The sequence below is a fragment of the Pygocentrus nattereri genome, chromosome 12 (assembly GCF_015220715.1).
Source record: "Pygocentrus nattereri isolate fPygNat1 chromosome 12, fPygNat1.pri, whole genome shotgun sequence".
Classification (NCBI taxonomy): domain Eukaryota; kingdom Metazoa; phylum Chordata; class Actinopteri; order Characiformes; family Serrasalmidae; genus Pygocentrus; species Pygocentrus nattereri.
The window spans coordinates 1,842,379-1,862,014 of NC_051222.1; positions in this window are offsets into that span (position 1 = coordinate 1,842,379).

Sequence of the window (19,636 nt, forward strand, 5' to 3'; positions counted from 1 at the left end):
GCGGGTGTTTCTAATAAAGTGGCCAGTTAGTGGAAGCATAAGGTGGGTGTTTCTAATAAAGTGGCCAGTCAGTGGAAGCACAAGGTAGGTGTTTCTAATAAAGTGGCCAGTGAGTGGAAACACAAGGCGGGTGTTTCTAATAAAGTGGCCAGTGAGTGGAAGCACAAGGTAGGTGTTTCTAATAAAGTGGCCAGTGAGTGGAAGCACAAGGTGGGTGTTTCTATTAAAGTGGCCAGTGAGTGGAAGCACAAGGTGGGTGTTTCTAATAAAGTGGCCAGTTAGTGGAAGCACAAGGTAGGTGTTTCTATTAAAGTGGCCAGTGAGTGGAAGCACAAGGTGGGTGTTTCTAATAAAGTGGCCAGTTAGTGGAAGCACAAGGTGGGTGTTTCTAATAAAGTGGCCAGTCAGTGGAAGCACAAGGTGGGTGTTTCTAATAAAGTGGCCAGGGAGTGGAAGCACAAGGTGGGTGTTTCTAATAAAGTGGCCAGTGAGTGGAAGCACAAGGTGGGTGTTTCTAATAAAGTGGCCAGTTAGTGGAAGCATAAGGTGGGTGTTTCTAATAAAGTGGCCAGTCAGTGGAAGCACAAGGTAGGTTTTTCTAATAAAGTGGCCAGTGAGTGGAAACACAAGGTAGGTGTTTCTATTAAAGTGGCCAGTGAGTGGAAGCACAAGGTGGGTGTTTCTAATAAAGTGGCCAGTGAGTGGAAGCACAAGGTAGGTGTTTCTAATAAAGTGGCCAGTGAGTGGAAACACAAGGTAGGTGTTTCTATTAAAGTGGCCAGTGAGTGGAAGCACAAGGTGGGTGTTTCTAATAAAGTGGCCAGTGAGTGGAAGCACAAGGTGGGTGTTTCTAATAAAGTGGCCAGTGACTGCAGTGCATATGTTGTATAATATTCCATATTATCTTTATTCCCTGCTGTCTTACAGCCTGGGAGTATTGATGTAGCACAAAGACAGAAATGGGACACCGTCATCCTAATAACTCCTAATAACTCCTAATAACTCCTAATGACCTCATTATCTGTTTACATAAATAAACCCATTAGCACTAATATACTAGTGTAGTCATCACACCCATATCAGACAAAACCCCCACCCAAAATAAACTTTCACTTTCCTAATAAAAACTCACTGCAGTAACAGTCTCTGCTCGCCTGGGCAGACTTCACGCCGGCGTTCAAACATTGCTGTAAGGATTTGGTGGCAGCTGCAAGAGCATTAGTGAGATCAGGTACTGACGTTGGACTCCAGGTCACCTCAAAGGTACTGGACGGAGCTCCAATGCCAGAGAACGCAACCCAATGCTGGGGGGCTTTATACCCCTCTAGCCCAGACTTGGAGTGCACAGGGGCCTTTTTTTGGGGTTTGTTGCCTAAAGGCAACACAAGGCAACAGGGGGAAGCACTGATACAGCGTGTACATGAAAACATGACGTCTATTTAAAAAACGTTTAAATAGATTCATTCATTCATCTCCTGAAACCGAGACATCCCGAAACAGATGTTTAATTCTCAAAGAACCATGTTATCATGACGCAACGTCGTAATGTTTTGACTTCTCATGCAGCTAAATAATCGCACCAAACCACTAACAACTGTTGCAAATGCACTAAAACATAAAAAGTACTAAGTAATTATCAACATATCAGAAGTTATTTAGTATAAAATGCAGCATTTTGACTGATTCATTCCACTGCCACTCAGTGTTGCTTCTAGGCAACATCCACGTTTAATCAATTCTTATGCAGTAAACCGTTTATACGATACATTCATGTAAATTCTTCACACACCTAATATTTTATGTTTTTCAAATGGATGAAAAAATGACGAATATTGTTGCACACAACTGTATAGTTTCCAAATGCCCTTTGTTATTCATTCGAACTCTTCCCTTCATCACGCAAACCATCTCAGTAACGTTAAACACGCATCGTGCTTTTGGTAAGAGAGGAAACAGGTTTGTTAACCTGAGGCAACGCTGCGCAATGGAGGGTGGAACTGACTCATTAGAAGGGCTGTCTGGATACTTTTGGACATAGTCATATGCAAATGTTTGAAAGCCCCAGATGGCGTTTTCTAAGTGTAGTCAATCCTCCACAGAAGACCCGCATACATATGGCTCTTCTGTCCATTTTAGGGCAAATTTTCTCTTTATTTACCACATTTAACTTCAAAAGGAAAATGTAAATAAATGCTTTATCAGCTTTTGCACAGACCACCTTTAGTTTTCCAAGTTTCTTTCCCAATATGTTAAATTCAGCAAATGAACAGTGATTGTGCACTAAACTGATCAATCTGATCGATCAATACGTGCAGATCATGCCACTGGTAAGGGTGGAGAATTGTTGCCCTGAGGCAACGCTGTGCAGTGGGAGGTTAACTCAGCTGAAGCCGCCCGTTCCGTCTGGACGCTTTTGGGCGTTTAATGCTGTCGGATGATTCTGGACGTTTCACCACAAGCACGCTTGTTTTCGAAGCTTGTGAGTGGTCAGAAAGTTTCGCTCGACCCCCCTCGCGCTGTGCGGGTCCTTCGCTCAGGAAGGTGTGCTTAAAACGCGAGATCGTACCCGACATCTCTGAGTTTGGGCCCAGCGGTGCTTCCTGTGTGTTCCCACCATGTCACAGCGGGGTATGTGTGACTGTGCCCTGCAGAAGAGTCCAGCTCTCTACAGGAGGGTCTATCCTGACCTGGCCTTTCCACGGCGCTTTGGGGGCTCGATCCTGCTGAAACTTCAGCCGTAATGCGGCTCGCTCCGTGGTTTATGCTACGCCACCCCCCCCCCCACCCCCCGTCTTATCTGAAGGGGGAATTGAGTGTGGATAAGACAAATAGACTTCGGAGAGGATTGCGGGAGTCCTAAGAGGGGGACCAGAGCAGGAGAGCGTCTCGACTTATACACAAATTTGCTTCTTTGAACTCCGTCGGCCTAATGTGGACTCGGAGGGTCCTGGAGGAGAGTGTGCGTCGTAAATCTGGGGCATTACCAAACAAGGGCACCGCCGTGATTCCGCCTCGACGCAGCATAGTTTAGCTTGACTGCTGCCAGGACGGGATGAGCTGCTACCACTTTTTATTCACGTTTTATTTATTTTAGCAGTAACACCCATTTTATCAGGACTGATGTTGTGTAATGCAAAAAAACCCTGCAGGGCTTGATCCACCAGAGCTGGACAGAAGGAAAGGCCCTTCCTCACCGCAAAGCATTATTATTATTATTATTATTATTATTATTATTATTATTGAAATGTACTGCACTATTTTTAAAAACACATATATATATATAAGTCTACTAGTTTTATTGCATCTAGAAAATGTACCTAGGTGATCAATTTACCCAGGTTGGGGCAGTTGTGGGCTGGAGGTTAGGGAACCAGCCTTGCGACCGGAAGGTCGCCGGTTCCCCTGAGCTGACAGCATGTGACTGAGGTGTTCTTGCTCAAGACACCTAACCCCCAACTGCCACCTGGGCGCTGTGGATAGGGCTGCCCACCGCTCAATGCCCCCTCGTGTGTGTGTTCACTAGTGTGTATGAGGTGTTTCACTACACTTAAATGTGGAGGTGAAATTTCCCCGTTGTGGGACTAATAAGGGTCAATGCTTAATCTATAGCATCAATCGTACCTAGGTGATCTACAGCATGAATTATGCCTAGGTGATCTGAATCTTCAAATGTATTTAGTTGATCTGTGGTTTTGAATGTACCCAGGTGATCTATAGTTTCAAATGTACCTCAGTGATCTATCATTTCAATTAGATAATCATTTTGAATGTACCTCAGTGATCTGTCGTTTTGAATGTACCCAGGTGATCTATAGTTTCAAATGTACCTCAGTGATCTATCATTTCAATTAGATAATCATTTTGAATGTACCTCAGTGATCTGTCGTTTTGAATGTACCCAGGTGATCTATAGTTTCAAATGTACCTAAGTGATCTATCATTTCAATTAGATGATCCGTCACTTTGTAGGTACCCAAGTGATCTATCGTTTTGAGTGTACCCAGGTGATCTATCGTTTTGAGTATACCCAGGTGATCTATCGTTTTGAATGTACCCAGGTGATCTATCGTTTTGAATGTACCCAGGTGATCTATCGTTTTGAGTGTACCCAGGTGATCTATCGTTTTGAATGTACCCAGGTGATCTATCGTTTTGAATGTACCCAGGTGATCTATCGTTTTGAGTGTACCCAAGTGATCTATCGTTTTGAGTGTACCCAGGTGATCTATCGTTTTGAGTGTACCCAGGTGATCTATCGTTTTGAGTGTACCCAGGTGATCTATCGTTTTGAATGTACCCAGGTGATCTATCGTTTTGAGTGTACCCAGGTGATCTATCGTTTTGAATGTACCCAGGTGATCTATCGTTTTGAGTGTACCCAGGTGATCTATCGTTTTGAGTGTACCCAGGTGATCTATCGTTTTGAATGTACCCAGGTGATCTACAGCTTCAAATGTACCTAAGTGATCTACAGTGTCTTTTAACTATGTCTTCAGTCTTCATCGGTTTTCTGGTTTAATTAATTCTTCGTATAATTAACTTCCTCAGTGCACTATAAACAAAATTAGGATATCCCCACACAAGTGCGCGGCTCCCCGAGCGGATTGTTTGGTTTTCTGGGAGAGCTCTGTTTGCCTAAGAATTAGGCCACCCGTCCCGTTTGCCCACCCCCCACCGTTTCTACGATCACGTAACCGTTTCCTCGTGGGCCGCTCTGTCGGAGACGATTTGTTCAGAGTTGATCCATCAGTGCTGGTCGGGGATCAGCAGCTCCGAATGAGACGGGGTTCCAAGTTCTGCACACACAAGTCAAACTTCAAAATCTGGGTCAGAAATGAGTCTAACGGCAAAACGGAGGTTAATACCCGGCCTTGGCCGCCAGGCTGAAAGGAGGACTGTTTACCTCGAGCACATAGAGAAGGAATATCAGTCCCATATGTCTTAATTACTCTGAGGAGGGTGAGAGTCGGAAAGGAGGGAGGGACGACAGAGAGAGAGAGAGAGAGAGAGAGAGAGAGAGAGAGAGAGAGAATCTTTATCTGGTTCCCATTTCTGAGAGCAAAGAGCTTCATCTAAAAATACCAACAAAGCCTCCGAGTCCGCTGGGCCTGGGCCGAGCAGCACTCCATGCAAATGAGGAGCTATTTTTGAAGATTCCTGGCTTTTGTGGTCCAGAGTGATGGGAGGATTAGTCCGAGTCGTGTGCGAACACTCGTCCACAGGCCCGAGTGGTCAACAATAACAGCCCCCCATTCCATTACCCTCCGCCTGTGTATCTGCTCACGGACAATGAGAGCAGTCGGCTGTAATGAGGCTCAAGGGAGGAGAACCTGCTGACTCAGCCAGCGTGTTTTCACCAAGGCAGGACAGAGGGGTTACAAACGGGTCCCCACAGCGAGAGAAAAGGGGGGGAAATGGGATTATACAGCCCCCCACTACCCCTACATCCGTTTACTGGCCACTTTATTAGAAACACCGGCCTTGTGCTTCCACTCACTGGCCACTTTATTAGAAACACCCACCTTGTGCTTCCACTCACTGGCCACTTTATTAGAAACACTCACCTTGTGCTTCCACTCACTGGCCGCTTTATTAGAAACACCCACCTTGTGCTTCCACTCACTGGACACTTTATTAGAAACACTCACCTTGTGCTTCCACTCACTGGCCACTTTATTAGAAACACCTACCTTGTGCTTCCACTAACTGGCCACTTTATTAGAAACACCCACCTTGTGCTTCCACTCACTGGCCACTTTATTAGAAACACCAACCTTGTGTTTCCACTCACTGGCCGCTTTATTAGAAACACCCACCTTGTGCTTCCACTCACTGGCCACTTTATTAGAAACACCTACCTTGTGCTTCCACTCACTGGCCACTTTATTAGAAACACCTACCTTGTGCTTCCACTCACTGGCCACTTTATTAGAAACACCTACCTTGTGCTTCCACTCACTGGCCACTTTATTAGGCGCATGTGTGTATCCAGTCTATAGGTGTATAGTTACAGACTGTATCCAGTCTGTCGCTGGACAGTTTATCAGCTCAAACTCTACGCATCAGCAAGAGAGGTTTCCAAGCAGGAGAGTGTGTCGCTGCAGGCTTTACACCTCCTTTTTAAAAGCACACCGAGTCCTGTACAGAAGAGGAAGCTGGGGACAGCGCTGAATAACCTGATGTTCAGAGGACACAAACTGTACAGCCTCCAGAGCAGCGCTCCTTATTAATTTAGCCTATGGGTTGCTTTAACTTTCCAAGGAGAAATGCAGCCTCGCTCAGACACTGCTGCTAAATAGGCACTGATTACAGTGAGTGTGGTGGACAAATACTGAACCTGTGTAGCTTATATGACATAACACTGCTTTCCTTGCGTCCAGACAACGTGTTAATCTGTGGTTTCAAATGCAGCAAATGATCAATAGATTCAGATGTACCTAAGTGATCTACAGTTTTAGGTGTACCCAGGTGATCTATAGTTTCAGATGTACCTAAGTGATCTATGGTTTCAGATGTACCTAAGTGATCTATAGTTTCAGATGTACCTAAGTGATCTATGGTTTCAGATGTACCTAAGTGATCTATGGTTTCAGATTGTACCTAAGTGATCTATGGTTTCAGAAGTACCTAAGTGATCTATGGTTTCAGATGTACCTAGGTGATCTATGATTTCAGATGTACCTAGGTGATCTATAGTTTGAGATGTACCTAAATGATCTACATTTACGGCATTTTAGCAGATGCTCCTATCCAGAGCGACTTACAGTTTGATCATTTTACACAGGTGGGCGAAGGTGGTGTTAGGAGTCTTGCCCAAGGACTCTTACTGGTTTAGTGTAGAGTGGTTACCCAGGTGGGGATTGAACCCTCAAGTCTACAGCATACAAGGCAGAGGTGTTACATACTACACCAACCAACCACACGATGATCTATAGTTTCACATGTCCCTAGGTGATCTATGGATTTAGATGTACCTAGGTGATCTGTAGGTTCTTCAGTCATTAAAACAGCCCCAGCCCATCATCCCTCCTCCACCGCACTTTACTGCTGATTCTGATACACCCCTCCAGCTGACACTTGGCACTGGGCATAGTGATCTTAGGCTTGCGTGCAGCTGCTCGGCCTTGAAACACCTAACCTCAGTAACTAGAAGGGGCGTCCGAATACTTTTGGCCACCCGGCGTAGGTATGTCGATTTTCTCGGTACTAAAACGTTCCCTAAACTGAAGCCTCTGCCAGGCCGCGTTCAGCTGCAGCAGTGTATGTACCCATCAGCATGTCGGGGAGATCTAATAGGCTTATTGATGAGCACGTTGGCTTGGTCACCGAGGGGACGTTTGCTTTGAATTCTCAGCGATAAAGCACTGAAACGTTCATGATCAATACAGCACTCAGTGTGGGGAACGCGTGCCTGGCTCTGCTGGATGAACAGCGCTGCTCTCTCGTCCTCGAGAGGTCAAAAATGTATTGCTTTACATTTTACAGACAGTAGGAATCAAACAATATCCGCTAAATGCACAGATTGCAGCCGATGCTCCATTTACTGCGTCGCCTCAGGCCTACATGCTGTTTGAGGATTGATTATTAAGCACTACCGCGGGACAGATTAGCCAAGGTTAGAGTTTTCTACAGTGAGCTGAAGAGAGAGAAACGGCTCAAAATGCTGAGAAACAACCGAAGAAGCAGCACAGCCTCCACAGAACTGGACGAGGCCAACGAAAGGACGGCGAAGCCTCCGAAGCCTTTCTGGTCTTAATAACTCATCTAAGGTTTTGCTGGATTCTGGATATTTGTTCTTCATTTTTCATCAACAGTCCTTTGTGCATTTTTAGTGTGGTCATACTACGTCTAATGTCCAGCAAGAAATCCCCAAATCCCATAATTGCAGAATCTGGCAACCCTGATTAACCAAACTGCTCCGAACCTGGCAACCTTGAAGCAAATATCTGTATTGAAGCTTCGGAATCTGGCAGGCCCAATTCAGAAACGCAATCATCAAAAACAGACAATCTGGCAACCCCAATGAGAAACCCGCAGTGGATACTCCACATCCCCACAACCTGAAGAAGTGCACTGGTTGTAAAAATAAACACCCTGGCAACCTGAGTGAGAGAACTGATCATGAATCTGCAAACCTGGCAACCTTAAATAATTTAGAATTTGGCAGTAAGAGAACTTTTTCTTACAAAAATCTAAATCTGGCAACCAATGAATGGGACAACTGGTCATAAATAAGGTCTGGCAACCTGAATCACACACTTGGTGTTGTACATTGAAAATCTGGCAACCATGCAACAGAGAGTCTGGTGTCACTGAATCACAAGACAAAGTTTAAAAATGTAAAATATGGCAACCGTGAATCTTAGAACTGTTGTACAAATTCAGATTCTGGCAACCTTGAATCATAGAACCGTTTGGTCATTTCTGAACCTGGCAACCCCGAATCTGAGAACTGTTGTACAAAATTAAAATTCTGGCAACCCTTATTCAGAGAACAGTTGCGCAAATTTAGAATCTGGCAACCTTGGATCAGAGAGCTGTTTCAAAATACAGAATCTGGCAACCTTGCTTTTGAGAAGTGCTTTATAAATTCAGATACTGGCAACCCTGAATCAGAGAACTCCTGAGCAAAGTCACAATCTGGCAACCCTGAATCAGGGTACTGATTATAAAATTCGGACTCTGGTAACCATGAATCAGAGAACTGTAGTATACACTCAGAATTTGGCAACCCTGCTCCTGAGAAGGGTTAGGCAAATTCAGAATCTGGCAACCTTGAATCTGAAACCCATTTTACGAGTGCAGAATCTGGCTACCCTGAATCAGAGACCTGTTCTACCTGTTCAGAATCTGGCAACCCTGCAGAGCGCTGGAAGGTTCTGACCCACGGGCCGTTCGGTCTGATCCCTTTTCTCCGGGGCCGTTCGGTCTGACGCCTTTTCTCCGGGGCCCTTTGGTCTGATCCATTTTCTCCGGGGCCCTTCGGTCTGACGCCTTTTCTCCGGGGCCGTTCGGTCTGACGCCTTTTCTCCGAGGTCGTTCGGTCTGATCCTTTTTCTCCGGGGCCCTTCGGTCTGACGCCTTTTCTCCGGGGCCGTTCGGTCTGACGCCTTTTCTCCGGGGCCGTTCGGTCTGACGCCTTTTCTCCGAGGTCGTTCGGTCTGATCCTTTTTCTCCGGGGCCGTTCGGTCTGACGCCTTTTCTCCGGGGCCGTTCGGTCTGACGCCTTTTCTCCGGGGCCGTTCGGTCTGACGCCTTTTCTCCGAGGTCGTTCGGTCTGATCCCTTTTCTCCGGGGCCCTTCGGTCTGACGCCTTTTCTCCGGGGCCGTTCGGTCTGACGCCTTTTCTCCGAGGTCGTTCGGTCTGATCCTTTTTCTCCGGGGCCGTTCGGTCTGACGCCTTTTCTCCGGGGCCGTTCGGTCTGACGCCTTTTCTCCGAGGTCGTTCGGGCTGATCCTTTTTCTCCGGGGCCCTTCGGTCTGACGCCTTTTCTCCGGGGCCGTTCGGTCTGACGCCTTTTCTCCGAGGTCGTTCGGGCTGATCCTTTTTCTCCGGGGCCGTTCGGTCTGACGCCTTTTCTCCGGGGCCGTTCGGTCTGACGCCTTTTCTCCGGGGCCGTTCGGTCTGACGCCTTTTCTCCGAGGTCGTTCGGTCTGATCCTTTTTCTCCGGGGCCCTTCGGTCTGACGCCTTTTCTCCGAGGTCGTTCGGTCTGATCCTTTTTCTCCGGGGCCCTTCGGTCTGACGCCTTTTCTCCGGGGCCGTTCGGTCTGACGCCTTTTCTCCGGGGCCGTTCGGTCTGACGCCTTTTCTCCGAGGTCGTTCGGTCTGATCCTTTTTCTCCGGGGCCCTTCGGTCTGACGCCTTTTCTCCGGGGCCGTTCGGTCTGACGCCTTTTCTCCGAGGTCGTTCGGTCTGATCCTTTTTCTCCGAGGCCCTTCGGTCTGATCCCTTTTCTCCGGGGCCGTTCGGTCTGACGCCTTTTCTCCGGGGCCGTTCGGTCTGACGCCTTTTCTCCGAGGTCGTTCGGTCTGACGCCTTTTCTCCGAGGTCGTTCGGTCTGATCCTTTTTCTCCGAGGTCGTTCGGTCTGACGCCTTTTCTCCGGGGCCGTTCGGTGTGACGCCTTTTCTCCGAGGTCGTTCGGTCTGACGCCTTTTCTCCGAGGCCGTTCGGTCTGACGCCTTTTCTCCGAGGCCGTTCGGTCTGATTCCTTTTCTCCGGGGCCGTTCGGTCTGACGCCTTTTCTCCGAGGTCGTTCGGTCTGACGCCTTTTCTCCGGGGCCGTCGGTCTGACGCCTTTTCTCCGGGGCCCTTCGGTCTGATCCATTTTCTCCGTGGCCCTTCGGTCTGATCCATTTTCTCCGGGGCCCTTCGGTCTGATCCATTTTCTCCGGGGCCGTTCGGTCTGATCCATTTTCTCCGGGGCCGTTCGGTCTGATCCCTTTTCTCTGAGGCCCTTCGGTCTGATCCCTTTTCTCCAGGGGCGTTCCGTCTGATCCCTTTTCTCCGGGGCCGTTCCGTCTGATCCCTTTTCTCCGGGGCCGTTCCGTCTGATCCCTTTTCTCCGGGGCCGTTCCGTCTGATCCCTTTTCTCTGAGGCCGTTCCGTCTGATCCCTTTTCTCTGGGGGCGTTCGGTCTGATCCCTTTTCTCCGGGGCCGTTCGGTCTGATCCCTTTTCTCTGAGGCCGTTCCGTCTGATCCCTTTTCTCCGCGGCCGTTCGGTCTGATCCCTTTTCTCTGAGGCCGTTCCGTCTGATCCCTTTTCTCCGGGGCCGTTCCGTCTGATCCCTTTTCTCCGGGGCCGTTCCGTCTGATCCCTTTTCTCCGGGGGCGTTCGGTTTCTCCTCGGACAGCTGAGCATGTTCTAAAATGTATTCCGTAGCCCCGCCTAGTGCTAATTAACATATATTTGCATGTTGGTCAGTTTGAAAACGAAAATGAAAAGTGGAAAATGAAAAGCGAATCTCCAGCAGGGGGCGCCGATGTTGGTTTTCATTTGCCTTTTCATTCTGACACTTAGGCGGTCACTTTGCTGTTGATCCCAGAATAACGACTCGATTGAAACTCGATTTCTTTTTGTCACAAACGACTCCGAAAAATGAAATTCCAACTGCAGGCATTTCATTTCATTTTCAGTTTTGGCAGGATGTTTGTCAGAAAGAAATGGGGAAAAAAAGAGATTTTCATTTTCATTTGATTGTTTTACTTTTCTTTTTTTTTGGGCTGGATTTATAGGAATCCCTCCCATAAGAAAAGCAGCTCAAGCCACTCTCTGTGATTTAATTCCCTTCTACTGCAGGTTATCGTCACAGTACCTTCACAGGAATTCCCCGAAAACGCTGGTCTCTATTCAGGACGACCTGCTACAATCGTCAGGCCGCCTCGTGAGGAATTCACCCGAGCTGCGGTTGTAGAACGTGCAGAACGTGTACGGTACAATAAAAGCCACCGCCTCTTTTCATAAACGCGCTGTAAAAACGAAAAGCTCTTATGAAGTATTCATAAATACCGTGGCCAGAGCAATTTTGTTGGGATTTCTTCCGACTGCTACATTTTCCACTTCACGGTTCCTCATGGTACCTTTCACTCGACGCGCTGCCGCTCTTCCCTGCAAGAAAACGATCAGAAACGATCAGAAACTCCCACCTGGGATCCTCTCGGCAAACATGCTTCAGGAAGCAGCTCAGAGCAGCAATGGAACGGCAGAGCCAGTAAGGCTGGCCTCGTCAGGGGGGCCGCGCGCACTGCAGGTGGGGGCTTTTTAGCGTGGTTATGATACGGATGAGCCGGTTTTATTATCCGCAATAACAACACATTTCACCCCCTAACACCTGCACTGGGTCATCAAAACGCCACATCTGCATAATTAAGCGTTTAAGATGTGAACAGAGTGAAGAGCTCAGTTCTGGAGTCAGAGCCGCTCACAGTGGTGGTGATGGGAACCAGACGTCCCCCTCTAAAAGCTTCTCACAGTGGTGGTGATGGGAACCAGACGTCCCTCTAAAAGCTCCTCACAGTGGTGGTGATGGGAACCAGACGTCCCCCTCTAAAAGCTTCTCACAGTGGTGGTGATGGGAACCAGACGTCCCCCTCTAAAAGCTCCTCACAGTGGTGGTGATGGGAACCAGACGTCCCCCTCTAAAAGCTCCTCACAGTGGTGGTGATGGGAACCAGACGTCCCCCTCTAAAAGCTTCTCACAGTGGTGGTGATGGGAACCAGACGTCCCCCTCTAAAAGCTTCTCACAGTGGTGGTGATGGGAACCAGACGTCCCCCTCTAAAAGCTCCTCACAGTGGTGGTGATGGGAACCAGACGTCCCCCTCTAAAAGCTTCTCACAGTGGTGGTGATGGGAACCAGACGTCCCCCTCTAAAAGCTCCTCACAGTGGTGGTGATGGGAACCAGACGTCCCTCTAAAAGCTCCTCACAGTGGTGGTGATGGGAACCAGACGTCCCCCTCTAAAAGCTCCTCACAGTGGTGGTGATGGGAACCAGACGTCCCCCTCTAAAAGCTCCTCACAGTGGAGGTGATGGGAACCAGACGTCCCCCTCTAAAAGCTTCTCACAGTGGTGGTGATGGGAACCAGACGTCCCCCTCTAAAAGCTCCTCACAGTGGTGGTGATGGGAACCAGACGTCCCTCTAAAAGCTCCTCACAGTGGTGGTGATGGGAACCAGACGTCCCCCTCTAAAAGCTCCTCACAGTGGTGGTGATGGGAACCAGACGTCCCCCTCTAAAAGCTCCTCACAGTGGTGATGATGGGAACCAGACGTCCCTCTAAAAGCTCCTCACAGAAAGTTCTTACATGAACTGGTTCTGAATTCATTGGCCTATATGGTTCTTCAGGGGTTATTTAGTAAAGGCCTTTGCTTATTTAGAACCAGGAGTTCTATATAGAACCATATTCATACCAAATGGTTCTTTGCAAATGTTTCTTCAGATTAAGGCAGAATGTGTTCTACAAGGTTCTACATGGCACCAAAAGGGATTTTTCTGGTTACAACCTGGACAATAGCAGAGCCTTTTTTGATGCTAAATAGAACTATGTTCAAAAAGGTTATATTTAGAACCGTCTTTCAAAAAGGTTCCGTTCAGAACCACCTTTAAGTATGCAGAAGGGCTGCTTGGTTCTATAGAGCACCAAAAAGGGTTCTTCTGCGGTTACAAGCCAGATGTTCTAACAGTGGCAGAGCAGTCTTCCAACATCAGAACCCTCTGTATAGAACCGCTATTTTCATAGAAGATGTACAAGATGTCAGTCTATATGTGTAAGTACAGATTTGTTGGAGTGAAGGTGCAGAAGATCAGATTCTGATGAGGTGTGGATGAGGTGTTGGGCTGTCCATGGAGATCATCATGATGATGACTCAGAGGTGCAGTGAGGCCTATAGACTGATATACCAGCACGATAGGCTGTTCAGCAGCCTGACGGCCCGAGGGGAAGAAACCATCTCGGAACCGGCTGCTTCTGGACTTTATGCTTCTGTACCTCCTCCCACCGAACACCGAGGAACTTGAAGGTTCTGACCTTCTCTACCGTGGCTCTGTAGATAGTGATGGGGTGTCCACTATGAGCTCCTTGGTCTTGTTGACATTGAGAGAGAATGTTCTCCTAGAACAGTGTCAGAAAGCTGACCTCCTCTCTGTAGGCCTCCTCGTTGTCAATGGAGATTTGTTGTAGTCCACAAACAGCATTCTTAGAACCATATACAACACGTTCTCCAATAATCTGAAGAACTCTTTCAAAATTTCAAGAACTATTTTGTGTGCGAATGGCTGTATGTAGAACTCATGGTTCTCAATAACAAAAAACAAGGTTCTAGAATTCATGGTTCTAAGTAGAACTACTACTTTACCTTCAGAACCATTGAAGAACCTACATTTTTAAAGTATGTAGTAGAAGTAGGAGTGGATGGTTCTTTAAAGCACCAAAAAGGTTCTTCGATTGCTACAAACTGGACATTGTCATAATGACAGAACCGTCTTTGATGCTATAAAGAACTATTTTCAAACATGTTCTATTTAGAACCATATACAAAACATTCCCCAACAATCTGAAGAACTTTTTCAAAATTCAAAGAACCATTTAGTACATGAATGGTTCTTTGTAGAACGCATTGTTCTAGAATAAAGATTAAGGTTCTAGAGTTCAAGGTTCTGAATAGAACCACTGACTTTACCAAAGAACCCTTGAAGGACCATCTTTTTAAAGTATGTAGTAGACGTAGCAGTTTATGGTTCTTTATAGCAGCAAAAAAGGGTTCTTCTATTGTTACAAGCTGGACATTGTCACAATAGCAGAACCCTCTGTGATGCTATAACGAGCTGAGTTCTAAAATGTTCTGTTTAGAACCATATACAGCACATTCCCAACAATCTGAAGAACTTTTTCAAAACTGAAACACCCCTTTAGTATGCACATGGTTCTTCATAGAACTCATGGTTCTAAAGAAAAAAAAACAGGGTTATTCAAGGTTCTAGAATTCATGGTCCCAAATAGAACCACTGCCTTTACTAAAGAACCCTATGTATGTATTAGGAGTATGTGGTTCTATATAGCACCAAAAAGGGTTCCTCTATTGTTACAAACTGGACGCTGTTAGAACTATTTATCGTGCAAATGACTGCAAATAACAAAAGACAAGGTTCTAGATTTTATATCATTGGTTTGACTAAAGAACCCTAAGAGAACCAGCTCATCTGTTTTAAGGATGTAGGAGTAGCAGTAGAATAAATACATAGAGGGCCTAATCGTTACTTTAGTGCTCAATTAAATCAAATAAAGTGATATCAATTAATAATATAATTAAATATGTAAATTAGATGGGACTCTTGGTCCAGCAGCCGCAGCGTCTGGTGGTGAAGCCTGTCCGTCAGTCTATATGTGTCTGTTTCCTTGGCTTATTGAAAAGGAACCACGAGGTCCCCAAACCTATAGGAATACCTGCCCAGGCACACACCTGCTCCAGAATCCGGGATTCCTGGACGGTCCCACCTGGCTCGGCTCAAGCTGACTGGAGAAGACAACATCTGTTCATCGGCACCGCTCTGAGGGAGAAACAGGAGAGGAACCAGGGGAGCACATTAGAGACCGAGTCTGTCAGGTTCTTGTTAAATCAGAGTGACCTTGATTCTGGACCCAAACCCCCCGACCCACCACCACCCCCGCCCCCCCCCATTCGTCTTAGCAAGAAGGCTGACGTCGATAATCATTTCATGCTGTTATGAATGAATAATGAACAAAGACATATAAATATAAATAAATATATATATATATATATATAAAAGGTGTTTCTAATAAAGTTGCCAGTTAGTGGAAGTACAAGGCAAGTGTTTCCAATAAAGTGGCCAGTTAGCACAAGTACAAGGTGTTTCTAATAAAGTGGCCAGTTAGCCAAAGTACAAGGCAGGTGTTTCCAATAAAGTGGCCAGTTAGCCGAAGTACAAGGTGTTTCTAATAAAGTGGCCAGTTAGCCGAAGTACAAGGTGTTTCCAATAAAGTGGCCAGTTAGCCGAAGTACAAGGTGTTTCCAATAAAGTGGCCAGTTAGCAGAAGTACAAGGTGTTTCCAATAAAGTGGCCAGTTAGCAGAAGTACAAGGTGTTTCCAATAAAGTGGCCAGTTAGCAGAAGTACAAGGTGTTTCCAATAAAGTGGCCAGTTAGCCGAAGTGCAAGGTGTTTCCAATAAAGTGGCCAGTTAGCCGAAGTACAAGGTGTTTCCAATAAAGTGGCCAGTTAGCCGAAGTACAAGGTGTTTCCAATAAAGTGGCCAGTTAGCTGAAGTACAAGGTGTTTCCAATAAAGTGGCCAGTTAGCCGAAGTAAAAGGTGTTTCCAATAAAGTGGCCAGTTAGCAGAAGTACAAGGTGTTTCCAATAAAGTGGCCAGGAGCTCTGCTCCTTTGAAGCCATAAATCCAGCAGGCATCTCCAGGTTACACCCAGCGGAGACCACCCACCTACTCATTTCCCCCTCATCACCGATTACAACAGCAGGCAGGTTCACCTGAAGCGCTGCTGCGGTCAAACAGCCCGAGGGCCGCTGTCTCCGCAGCCGCCGCCCTCGAGAGGACCGCCGCACGAATCGGCTTTCTGGGAGCTGCCCTTCCCCGCTGACAGCAGAACGACCGGACTAAAGGAAAACTCAGTTAAGCCGCCGTTTAGCGGCTGGCGTGCAGCTGTCCCCGTGTGCCGGACAGAGTGACGGGCTGCTGCTGAATCATGGGAAACATCAGAGGAGACGGAGAGGGAAGCGAACTCGTCTCGTCAGCACGAGCACAGCGTCGTCTTCAAGTGAGCAGCAAGTGCAGCCGCAGCAAATGTGTCACTGTCCGCTTTATTAGAAACACCTGCCTTTACTGCCACTCTGAAGGCGTTTCTGATAAACTGGCCGTTTAGCGAAAATGCAAGTTGGCCATTTCTAATAAAGCGGCCAGTGAGTGGAAACACAAGGTAGGTGTTTCTAATAAAGTGGCCAGTGAGTGGAAGCACAAGGTGGGTGTTTCTAATAAAGTGGCCAGTTAGTGGAAGCACAAGGTAGGTGTTTCTAATAAAGTGGCCAGTGAGTGGAAGCACAAGGTAGGTGTTTCTAATAAAGTGGCCAGTGAGTGGAAGCACAAGGTGGGTGTTTCTAATAAAGTGGCCAGTGAGTGGAAGCACAAGGTGGGTGTTTCTAATAAAGTGGCCAATGAGTGGAAGCACAAGGTAGGTGTTTCTAATAAAGTGGCCAGTTAGTGGAAGCACAAGGTAGGTGTTTCTAATAAAGTGGCCAGTGAGTGGAAGCACAAGGTGGGTGTTTCTAATAAAGTGGCCAGTGAGTGGAAGCACAAGGTGGGTGTTTCTAATAAAGTGGCCAGTGAGTGGAAGCACAAGGTGGGTGTTTCTAATAAAGTGGCCAGTGAGTGGAAGTACAAGGTGGGTGTTTCTAATAAAGTGGCCAGTGAGTGGAAGCACAAGGTGGGTGTTTCTAATAAAGTGGCCAGTGAGTGGAAACACAAGGTGGGTGTTTCTAATAAAGTGGCCAGTCAGTGGAAGCACAAGGTAGGTGTTTCTAATAAAGTGGCCAGTTAGTGGAAGCACAAGGTGGGTGTTTCTAATAAAGTGGCCAGTGAGTGGAAGCACAAGGTGGGTGTTTCTAATAAAGCGGCCAGTGAGTGGAAACCCAAGGTGGGTGTTTCTAATAAAGTGGCCAGTTAATAGAAACACAAGGTGGGTGTTTCTGATAAAGTGGCCAGTTAGTAGAAACCCAAGGTAGGTGTTTCTGATAAAGTGGCCAGTTAATAGAAACAGAAGGTGGGAGTTTCTGATAAAGTGGCCAGTTAGTAGAAACCCAAGGTGGGAGTTTCTAATAAAGTGGCCAGTTAATAGAAACACAAGGTGGGTGTTTCTGATAAAGTGGCCAGTTAGTAGAAACCCAAGGTGGGAGTTTCTAATAAAGTGGCCAGTTAATAGAAACAAGGTGGGTGTTTCTGATAAAGTGGCCAGTTAGTAGAAACCCAAGGTGGGAGTTTCTAATAAAGTGGCCAGTTAATAGAAACAAGGTGGGAGTTTCTAATAAAGTGGCCAGTTTATAGAAACAGAAGGTGGGAGTTTGATAAAGTTTCTAATAGTGAGTGAAACTTGTGGTAAACGCGTGGTGGGAGAAGTCAGACAGCTCGAACACCTTCGCTCAGTTTTTCTTACATTTGTAATTTTTCCATCGCTTTGCTGACAAAAGCCTTTTTATCATTTGAAGTGTTTTAATTGACGTCTTTGCTCTGAGAAATAATTAACGTTATAATTATTATTTGCCGTATTTGCTCAGCGTATGAATACAAAACGTTCCGGCCGCTGAATCTGAAGATTCCGCGGACTCGCCGTCGTCTCCGGAAAGCCGCATTAGCTGAGGTGCTACAGTGAGAGCAGCCTCGCTCTCGACAAGGTCGCGACCTCATGCACGCCGCAGTTAAGTCAACCGTCGTTTTGATAATGTATTTTAAGCGGCGCCGCGCCGAGATGTGCGAGACACCTACACACGCCTCGCCGTCTCTCGGCGGACCCGAAATCCCATTAAGCCTTTTTTTCGGTAAATTAAATTAATCTCTCTCATTTAATGCTTCGTTGCGAAAGAAGAAAGTCATTAAAAGGCGACGTCGACCCTCAGAAAAGGAAAAACTCCGTCGACAGGTGAACTAATTAGGCCGCGCATGCGCCTCGCCGGCCGAGCGGCCGGATGACGGCAGCAGATAAAGCTTCGTCTCACGCTGCAGCTAATTGGGTCGTGATTTGAGGGGCGCGGGGTCGCCGGCGCTGTTCTGGACCCGCACCGTTCGCGCCGATGATGAATGGACGGTAAGCGTGTGAACCGTGTGGATACGACGAGCCTTGTGCTGAAGTGTGTTTACACTCGTGACGGAGGCGTGATGGGGCGAGTCGGGGCAGATGACTTCTCCCTGAAGGGAAACAGGTGCGAGGCCTGTTCGGCAACAGGTGGAGGACAGTGTGAGAACATGTGGATGTACTTGTGGGGACTTTGGGTTTGTTTTAAAGTGGCTCTCTGAACCAAATGAAACTTTTATTTATCCCTACTTTTTCCGTAAACATGCCTTCGCTCCTCTTACAGCAGCTCCTGTAAGACTCCTCCTTTGTTTACTGACTTGTTTTCTCAAAATACTGACTTCATATTTCTAAATACTGATGTATTTAAAAAATAGACTCATCATTTGACTTCATATGTCTAAATAACGGCTTATTCAGTCAAAATATTGGAAAAGTAATATCACGTTTGCTAAGCATCGACTTATTTTCTCAAAACAATGACTCAAAATATTGACTTCGTATTTCTAAATATTGACCTTTTTTATAAAATTCAGACTCGGTATAAGACTTACTATCTCATAATTTGACCTTATACCCCCAAATAATGACTTATTGTTTTCAAAATGTAGAGAAAAATGACATATTTGACTTATTTTCTCAAAACAATTACTTTCCTAAAATTTCAACTTAGTATTTTTAAATAACGTCATGTCAGAATGTTGAGTTGACGTTGTGGAAGTATCGACTTAACATCAAAGTATTTTCTCAAAATACTGATTTTGTATCAACATATTGACACATATTCTCAAAATAACCCCTTGGTATCTCAAAAGAGTGGCTTATTTTTAAATATTATAGCTAAATATATTGAAAGAATGAATCAATACATTTTAAGAAGATGAGTCATTTAAGGATAAGTAGTTATCACAAGATATTACGGCAGTATTTACAGAAAATCTGTCGTTCCAGATTTTGCATCACTGCTGTCAGAAACAGGTGACAAATGGTTCCATTGGAGAGCTCAACTAAACCAGTTCCTACAGTAAATAATTAGATTAAAAATACAATTTATTCAAAATATTACATTGAATCTTGACCCCAGAATCAAGAAGTGTGTGTGTGTGTGTGTGTGTGTGTGTGTGTGTGTGTGTATATTATGGCATGTCTAGTGCAGTAACTAGAGGCAAGGTGCATCCATACTTGGCACCTCCATGCAACCCTCTGGCTTACAGCTTTCTGCCACTGGCTGGCTCTTGTGATGAGCTGCTGATTGCATAAGCCTTCCCTACCAGTGCACAGCCCCTCCCTTAGCAGGACTCCTGCCAGACCACCTTAGCCT